At 44.1% G+C, this 9,896-nt stretch overlaps 1 protein-coding gene across 1 annotated transcript in view; it reads left to right on the forward strand.

Moving 5' to 3' along the window:
- The first annotated feature begins 5,675 nt into the window (after positions 1–5,675).
- MAP3K13 (mitogen-activated protein kinase kinase kinase 13) overlaps positions 5,676–9,896 on the forward strand; it is a 62,763-nt gene continuing 58,542 nt past the window's right edge. The window contains exon 1 of the mRNA XM_057379600.1: positions 5,676–5,787. The gene's annotated coding sequence lies outside the window, so the exon portion shown is untranslated. The remainder of the gene's footprint in view (positions 5,788–9,896) is intronic.

The following is a 9,896-nucleotide window of genomic DNA, read 5'->3' on the forward strand; positions in this document are numbered from 1 at the left end:
GAGAAAGGTATTGTGGCAAAGAAAATCACTTTAAACCACCCCCTGCCAAACTGAAGGCASTCTGGCTGTGGGGAGTGGTCCCAGAGAAGGCTCAACAACCTCCCTGAGTGTTCCCATGCCCAGGACTGGGAGTCTGCATGATGTGATGGGACAGCCATGTACCTGCCGGTGCTGACAGCCTAGTCTGGCTGTCTGGAGTGAAATTACTATAATTTGGGGTTTTCTTGGTGGTGCCAAGTCTGGTGGTCCTTTCTAATCTTGTTCTTATTTGTATTGAACTGTGCCTTGAGCTGGAGGGAATTGTGTGTGCCAGGAGCCCAGCTGGCAGGAGGTCTCTGCTCTGGGACCATGGCTTCCACTACAGAAGGCTCTTTGTGCTTTATAGACACGTGATCCCTAGAAAAAATAAACATTTCTCATTCTTGCAGAGATTTGCTCTCAGATATGAACTAAGCAATAACTGTTTCAGCACTTTCAGCCTGCTTCATTCCTCTTTCCTTGTGTTATGGGCTTTTTTACAAAGGTCTAAAATCTGCTTGCTAAATTTCATTGGAAATAGTATTCCTCTGGGGCTGACAAGATAAATTTTGTTCTTGGTGATGTGGTGTGTATCGTTCTTGACTCATTTGCTGTTGGGAGCTCAGCAAGCAACACGGAGCTGTATATTAAAGAAAACTCATTTTTCTCTAGCTAAGAGGCTTTGTAAGAGGTGGGAGGCATCGTAGACTTTATTTGCTTGTGGGGAAAAGGAATTTCAAACTAATCAGAAGGTTTTAGCAAAAAAAAAAGAACATCCAGTCATCTATGGTGCTTTAGGTAAAAGAATTTCGGCATCCTTTAATAGTAAAATATTTTGAGCTGTTTATACCTGGGGGAATAAGTTATTTTATATCTGTGGTAAGTCTGTTTTCTGTCAGAATCTGGTTCTAGGAAGATTTTTCTCCTATGTTATTGGAAGAAGGTTGGGTATGTCGTGTGTCAACTTTGTTTACTACAAACTGAGGTTTYGATGGAAGAAGCATTTTGTTTTAGATGCAGGAATGGGGTGGTGACTCCTGCTTTTTAACTTTGTATTTTTGAAACCATTTCCTTAAGTGTGATAGGTGTGAACTGAAGGACCTGTAGAGTGAAAAATAGCTCAAGTTTTTAGCATTCCTGTTGACTTTCTCTGCTCAGTGAATGCTGTGTAGTGGTGTGACTCACTGTCAGGTGTGTGTCACAGATGTGTGGCTGTCTGSTGTGACTGAGGTCAAGGTTTAGGCTGAGCTCCAGATGGTGGCCAGAGGATTACTTGAGACCTAATTACAAGGCTTCTTTGTGTAAGTCTGAATAGTTACATCACAAAGATATTTCTTTAATGATTCATCAGGCAGTTTAGCTGGGGAAATAGCCCACTAAGTTTTTAACTTTCTGTTTAACTTTCTGTTTTGCCCTTAGCCTGCCTTGCTTGTGTGCTGTACCCCAGCACTTGCAGGTTCTTTTAATGGACATTCACTTCCTGACTCTGCCAATGGGATCTCTGTCATCTCTRAACTCTGGATGTCTCTTTTTCTGTGCATGTGTGGCCTACATTTCTCCTTGCATCCATCTCTGGAGCAGGCAAGCCTCTGTGGTGTGAGCTGTGAACAAAGGCCTCTGCCCGTGGTTTATTCAGGCATGGACTCCCTTGAGTGAGCAAAGGCTATTTTTGGAGTTCCCTCGGGGAGAAGGTGGTCAGGAATCCAGGCTCGGAGCTGAGCAGAGGGGAGTGCAGCAGTGTCAGCCTTGGTGTCACTGTGCTGGGTCAGCTGCTTGTGGTGGTTGTCAGAGAGGATCCTGTCTCCTGCAGAAGGGTGTTAGCGAGGTCACCCAACAGCAAATTGCTGAGAAAACATGCATTTTACTCCACTGGTTTCTTMCTGTTGCCAGGAAGCACCTTGTCCACATTTCAGAGATGTGTGAGTTTTGGTTGCTCCTATCTTAGCTCAACAGATTTGGCCTACAACTCATGGATAAGGAGCATTGTCCCCTGCATCTGCATCTCCAGATCACTGTGCCAGCCTGTCTTGTCAGGTTGCATTGTCACTCTTAGCTGGTGCCACTACAGTTGTGGCCTTTGGCCTGTGGCAGGGTGGCTCAGTGCTGAGGGGGATGAAATTTCCTTGCAATGTTATCCTTCTTTGTGTCTGGGCTACTCAGGTATCCCTCAAAGWGGAGTTTCCCACTGATGCTGCGTATCCAGTGCTGCTGCTGGCTTCAGGTCAGCCTGGCACCTCCATGTTGGTGGAGGAAACAGAGTGCTGTGATCTCATGCTGGTGGTGTCATGGACCTCACTGGGTGGCAGATGGATGGCTGAGTTTTCACAGAATCATTTGTTTTCTACCTGTTTTCCTTACAGCAACCTGAACACTAAAGTTCACCATGCTGCTTGGTGGTGTTAGGATACCATGTTGGGAGTGAGAATGTTTAGCARTTGCTTTGGCTGTAGGGCTGCTGGAAGGAGTCTGGTGTCCCTGGGCACAGGTCARTATGTCATACCTGAGACAAAGCACTGTGACCTCCCTGGTTCCCTTACAAACAGAGCTCTTCTTTAATGGATTATTTACATTCCCCAAGAAATGTCCTGTGGTAGTTTCCATGTGCTTGCCTGTCTGTAGTGGGAGGAAATACTGGATGTTATACTGTTTAACTGATTTAGTGTGTTCTCATGSGTTGAGACTCCTYCTGCAGCCTGATGGGCAGAACGAGRGTTCTGTAAACTGTATGAGGTAGCTGTAAGATGCAAACATCATTTTTGTGTTCAGTCTTGCCTGCTCTGTTCCTGGAGGCAGGAGCTCTCTGGGCAGGGATAACCCAAATGTGCTCTGTGTAGTGCAGTYAAGTTGAGGGGCTCAGTGCACTGACCAAATGGGCAATTGACTGAGGGCATACCTGTATAGAAGCCTCCCAGTGCTCAGAGACTTAGGAGATGTTTGCACAGTCATTTCCCCCCTTGTTTAGGGTCAGAAAGTATAGTCTACAACAGAAAGTCTTCATGATGTCTCTTCAGAGGTAAAAGGATTTGTATGGGTTTTCCTTTACTTTGTTAGAAAATAGTTGACCTTGGGGCCAGCCATGGGCTGTTTGCTTTCCTGTGCTTTTGGACACACTGAAGCAGCAAAGATCAGTCCCCAGAATCCATGTGAGATTTGGTCAATGCCCTCTTCAGAACCCARATTACCTTGAAATCTCTGCCTTAATTTCAAAAATGATTCAGTTCTCCYTTAAAAAATTCTAAACCTAAGCCCTGGCTTCCTGGTTCTTGAAGTGGKAGGCTGTTGTGTGCCTGACCTCAAACTGGCTGCTGCTCAAGGTTCTGCAACACGTGATGCCTGGTGTGGCATCAGGTGATGGCTGAGGGATTKTGCTGATTCTCTCCTGGCCAAGGCATCCTTAAACCTTCTATTTTGAGAGGCCCATATGGTTGYAGGACTGAAAGAAACCCAAATTTCAGTGCTGCATCCCATGGGATGGTGCTGGGAAGTTCTTGACAAACAGCCCTCTCTCCTCTAGACTGTCACTGAAACCAGGGAAGGTGGTGTTAAAGAACCTGCTCAGCCTCTCTGTGCTCAATGAGCTCAGTGTTTTCTTTGGACGTTTCTTCATACTCCTTCATTTCCCTTCTTCCCCTGTAAGTCATGCTTTTCCCAAGGTTGCTCCCTAAGATTTCATTTCCGTCTTTTGCTGGATTTCATTTCCGTCTTTTGCTGAAACCTCACATCTCCAAGAAGGAGGTGCTAGACCACACTTGTTTTTCCATAATTACAGGATTAAATCTTCCAGACATTCTTTGAAGCCACTGAGAGAGCAAGGCTGTTGCCAGAGTCAGTTGGAGGTGCATTAGRGATTCTTAGGAGCTTGTTTATGCTTTGTGTGATGAGAGATGCTCCTTGTCCTCCTTTCCCTCAGGCTAGCTCAGATTATGCTGATAGCATTAGTGAAGAGCACTTCCAAGTCTGATGTCACTCCACAGCAAAAACTTGGAGGTTTATAGAGACACTCACCAGCCACTGGGACTTTGCAGAGTCACCAAGAATGAAACTGCATTTTGTGGAGCAAGATGCAATGAGAGTGGTGTTTGCAGGGAGGATTCTGATGTTTGTTTCTGAGACAGCTGAGAGAGGGAGCTCCAAGCAGGGCTGTATGGATGTGTTGTGCACATGCGGAGTTAGCTGAACTTCAGGAGAGCTGCTTTTTAAGCACTTTTTTTTTAATCCCTGCTTTCTGTATGACACTCTACTCCTCTTTTTGTAGTTCTTTTGAATGGCAGCAGCAAGTTGACAAGGACTGTGAATATGGGACGTGTAAAACCTCTATACCTGTGAGCCTTCAAAGAGGTGTGGGGCTTGTCCTGCAGATATTCCCAAAAGAGGTAAAACCATTAGGGAGACTTTATATCTCCAGCAGTGAAGAGTGAAAGTAGAAATGGGCAGTAAACACCAAACTGTAGTAATTGGAAAGCAGGAATCTTTTCCAGGCTAGTGAGAGCCTTGAGAGTGTGACCTGAGTAGTCTGAAAGAGTTGAAGGGTTTCACTGCCTTGAGAACTTTGTGACTCTTTGACAGAGGCTTCTGAAAGGACACAACGTTGATAATGGGAACTGCGGGATGCGCTGCGTTGAAGTTTTATCTGCCTAAGTAGCTGCTAGTCCAATTCCATTAATGTTTGCATATTTAATAAACTTTTAATGTGGGATTTTAATGAGTTGGCRGTTATCTCTGAACACCCAGCAGCAGCAGCAGTCTCAGAGTTTGGGTGGCTCTCAAATGGAGATTTCTCTCACTTAGAAGCCATGTGGCCTTTCCTTGGGCAGTCAGCAATTGGCAGGCTCTGAAGTACTTTGATTTGGTTTGTATTGATGTACATCAACAGTGAATTTTTAATTTGGATGGAGCCCTAGGGTTAAGTTTTTGGGGAAGACATCTTAAAAAGACGGATGTTAGAGAAGTGACCTTGGTTAATCTTGTAACACCCCATTTATCTACTTGGGATGCTTCTTGCTAGTGATCTAATTATTTTGGCTGCAAAATGGGACTGCCAGGGAAATTGCTTCTAATGTGGCATTTGCTCATTTATGGTCCCAGTGCTTTTGCTTTGTCTTTTCAGCCTAATTTTGCAAACATATATCAATCTCCTCATAGTCCCAGGCACCCAAGAAGGTGCCCTGCTAGTGCTGCAYAGTTGTACCCAAGTGTCTCTGATGAGGAGAAGGAAGGTAATCTGTCATCAAGRGAAMTGTGGAAAAATTCAGCAGAACAATKGTGTGTTTATGCTTTTGGGWTAAACGTGAGTGTAATAAATTCATGTCAGTATGTCAAATGTAGCAGGCAGGGTGAAAAGGGACTTYTGATAACATAGTGTAATTCTCAGTTCTGGCACCAGTAGGACTTTAAATAGGTTCCATTCCCAATCTTCAGGATGAATTCTCWATATGCTACTGTAATGTGGATGGTAAATGTGTAAGCTGTGAGGGTGGCAAGGGTGAGAAAATAATTCCTTACAGCCTTCTTTGAGATAAGACAGCAGTAATTCAGAGGCTGGACCATCAGATGGGTTTCAGGTGACCTTTCAGTGGGCCTGGTAAAAAGCAGGACAAATTCAATGCTTATCTGAGGCGTATTTTAAATTGAAGTTCTTTTTTTTTTATCTTCAGAACATTGGTTTGGGAGGAACAGCAAAGAGAGTTAAGGACAAAAACTGATGGACCATTACATCTTCCGAAATGAGCCTATTCACACTTTCCTATTGGAAAATAACTTGTCCTGAAGGTGAGTAGGTTCTGTATGTGACAGATGAGCTGCCTGATGCCTTGGGCCATGACCATTGGTCTTCCCAAAGGTGGATTCACCCTCATTCCAGCTTAGCCTGACACTGCCTCTCCAGGCTGACAAAACCCATGGAAAGTTGCTTGTGAGCAGATGTATTTTATCTGGGAAAAGTAGGGAGGACATACGGAATATTTTCCACTGATTATTTATCATCAATTTAGAAGCCTGTGGAAAAGCTGGGGTGCTTAGTGAAAGAGGTGAGCCATTGGGAACATGGATATTTTCTCTTGAGTGAAGAAAATGTAGGTGTTTCATTTGCAGCATGAGAAAGTTAAGCTTGTAAGACAAWCTTTGGTTTAGTTTGGTGAGTTTTTGAAATTGCATAAGGCATTTTCAAGTTTTGTTCTGGTTGTACCTCAAATGATATTTTCAGTGCTCAGAAGACCTGAAGAAGAGTGCTTGCTATCAACGATGATAATTTCCCCAAAGTAAAGAACATAATGCTTGAATGAAATTAAATCAGAATTGTATTTTGTAGAGTTTATGWTATCTTCTATGTTATTTTTATACTCAGCCCCTGAGGGCTGTATACAGTGACCGTACAGTTTTGTTTTAAAATACTTTAATAACAGAAATCAAAATGGGAAATGTTACATAAGTCCTGCAYTCAACACTGAAATAAAACCAGCATTTCTGAGACAAGTGAAGGTTTGAAATATCCTGGTTTAGACTTCACTCTCACTTTAATAAATAACATATAAAAGCAAGCCATGAGTTTTGTTGGCCGAAGTTTGCCTACTTGGCAGCAGTAATTTTTAAATTAGGCTAATAAATTGGCTTTTCTGATTTTAGTTTACTAATAATTATTTTGTCTGGTTTTTGGTGTAAGACAACTAGCAGCTCTGAACTCAGACAGTAGTGGAGTGTAGATGGTGAAAAAGAGGTGGTTGTCAGTTGTCATTCCGTCTGCACAAAAATTGCTTGAAAACATGCAGCACTGGTGTCATAGGCCTTTTGTACATAAATGCATTTCCATGTGAGTCAAAAATCCTGGTAGAAGTTCAGCATACAGTGAACTCTTTTCCTGTGTTTTTATAGATTTGAAGCTCATTAGGCCTGTGAGTTCCTTGAATATCTGCRTATTTGGTAGCTCTGAGAGCCTCTCAGGAGTGTAGGACTTGACAGGTACAAGACAAAGTAGTGTCAGGGGATTTTACTTCTTGAGGAAGAAAAGTCGTGTAGCTGCAGAGAGAAATACTGTTCCCATTCATTGGTGCTCCCTGGTGTCTGGTATGGTCTGCACAGTTCTGCATAAAAGRAYGGAAACCTGAAAGCCCCAAAGCAAMAAGTGACCAAGTTCTAAAAGCTCTCTTGTATTTCCTAAATGCCTGTGTTTTCCAGGTGTCCTCTTCAGATGTTGTCTATGAACCTTTTGCCAAAAAACYCCATAAAGCTAGGGAATCTCACTGGGAGATACTTACTTTGGTGTAGTCTGTATTTTGCTGTTGTGGGGATGAGCAGAAATACCTTCTCTGCCTTTTGCTCTCTCCTTTTCCAATCTGTAAAAAGTGTGACTTAATATGTGGAGAAAGATTCTGAAACAGGATGAAGAGAGAGAGTGAAAAGAGGGTATTTTTTGTGCTTCTAAGGCTTCTTTGTTCTCAGAGGTCAGGAGGAGCTGAGCTCCAGTGATTTCATACACTCTCCTGTTACCTGTTCTCATGCTGGGCATAAGCCTAAATGGACAGATCCTCTTCTGCATGAGTCAGTAAGTAAATATCAGGCTGTGCTGGTATTCCTGCTCTGAGTGCTTGTTCCTATTTCTCGTGTGTTGTTTACTCGCTGTTTTCTTAGCTGCTATCACAACCCCAGCAGATTTTGTCAGCACAGAGACTTCTCACGGTGTGCAGCTGGGGAGAGGCACCTGCACTGGAGCCAGGAGCTGTTCCAGCCTTGTTTGAGGAGGGCTTTCAACAGTAGCTAGGAAATACTTGGAGATATTTCCAGTAAAACAGTTCYGGTTCTTGGCTCTTGATCAGAGGCACCTTGCCAGATGGTCTGTGGGCAGAATGTGGTGCCTGCATCCCTCCTGCAGGACAGGGCATGGGAGGAGGTGCATCCCATGGGAGCACTGGAGCACACAATGTTCAGAGCTGGAGCTGGAGCCTGCAGCAGTTTGTTCCTGCTGGGCTGCTGTGGGGAGGGCTGGAGCTCTGTGGAGCTGCCTGAGGTGGCTCAGGAACAAYTGTAGAATCTTAGAACCATGCAATGGTTTTGTTGGAAGGGATCTTAAAGCTCATCCAGTTCCACCCCCTGCCATGCACTAGATCAGATTATCCAGCCTGACCTTGACCAATTCCAGGGATGTGGAAGCCACAACCTCCCTGTCCTATAATGACATAGTGCATCTCATTGAGGGGATTTGCAGCTTCCATGGGGACTGGGACAGGATGTTTCAAGTGTTGGTGCTCACTGGGAAGCTCTGCTGGGGGGGAATAAGGTGTATTATCCACGGGCCCACCGCTGCACCAAAGACTGGCTTCCAGTGTGCRCGTGTTCCGATATTGGATGATCACTGGGTTTTGTCTGGAGTCAGGATTTGTGTSTATTTTTCATGTGGTGATTGATTGAGCTGTATCAGGCTTCTATCCTAACTATAAAACCTTGGCTGGGTGTAGAGGTCCCTGRTAGGTTCTCTTCTTGCCTGTCTGCCCTGATATGCTGTTTGCTAATGGTCTTAGGRGATTTGAAAATGCCTTGGTGTTTATGGATTAAATTCTTGTGTCATTAGGACAAAAACATGCCATCAAATTAACCTGCATCTTGTCAAGATACGGACAGTTTAAACTTTGGACAAAAACTGGATGATGCTGTCCCGCCAGAATCAGTTGCCATTGGTATTTTCCCTGGGAGAGGGAATGTTTCCAGTGCTGGGTGGCTGAGACTGTTCTGGGGGAGCTGGCCAGGCCATTGGAGGTGACAGCTGTGGAGCAGAGCTGCTTCAGCTTCTAGTCACATCTTTATTTTACTGATACTGTCTTCAGGGCTTTGCTTCTTCCCTTCAGCCAAGGAAAACCCTCCCAGCCACCTCTAAAGACAGTTAAAGAAGTCCAGCTGATTGTGGGRTTCTCTCTSTTTCCTGGAGCTGCAGAGGGTTCCMTGTTASAGACTGCCAGCCCAGTAGGTGCTGCTGAGTGTGGCACAAGCAGTGTGACAGCCTGAGGCACACCAMGTTTCCTATAAGGTTCATCCCCACATTGAATGTGGAGCCAGTGTTACAGCAGTGGATTTGACAGCTTGGCTGCTGGATGTACGTGAGCTTTCTGGGATGTTTCAGTTGCTGTGCTGGGAGCCATTTGTTTTGCTTTAACTGGATGTGAAATATCACCACTGTGGCCTGATGGATCCCCTTAATGGCACCATATACAATCAGCATCAGCCTGAGGCGAGCTGTTCACCCACTGCACTGTAATTAACTTGCCATGAAAAAAACTTCAGGAATTCCTGGTCTGGGCCCTTTTTGTGCCAGGAGTCATCTGCAGACCAGTTTTGTTTGAGGGAAAGTGTCCAGACTAAAACCACTGCACATTTTTCTTTTCTGAAGATCTGCTGTTAAGGAAATAATCTTTGCTAAGCAGGGCACTTTAGGCTGACATTTAGTAAAGGGAATAAACCGTAAAGACATTTAATCACAGAGGAGGCATTGCTTCAGATTCCCATGGTGGGTTTCCCAGCTGCCTGAATAAAACAATTCTGTTTTCATTATATAGTTTTCTTACATTTAAGTATTTTGTTTGATTATGTTCTGATCATGTGTAACTTTTGATCCTGAATAGTAGATACAGGTGCAGCAATAAAAGAACTGTAAATTTGCCAGGTAGTGTTGTTTGTCTGCATGTCCCCTTATCAAATAAGATGATGCTGTTTCTCAAGCACATTTCACCTGCCATCTTGAAGCAGAATTACATTTCTGTTAAAATAATGTTTGCTCAGTGCTTCCAGGTAAAGGAGAATTCAGCATTACTGATAAGCACCACAATCCACTTTTGTTTAATTCATTTGTTGTTTGGCTTGGTTTCTTTCTCTGGTGCCCGAGCATTGCATTGTCT

Source organism: Malurus melanocephalus, unplaced genomic scaffold (genome assembly GCF_030028575.1).
Source record: "Malurus melanocephalus ecotype Western Australia unplaced genomic scaffold, MMel_1.1 scaffold_412, whole genome shotgun sequence".
NCBI lineage: Eukaryota > Metazoa > Chordata > Aves > Passeriformes > Maluridae > Malurus > Malurus melanocephalus.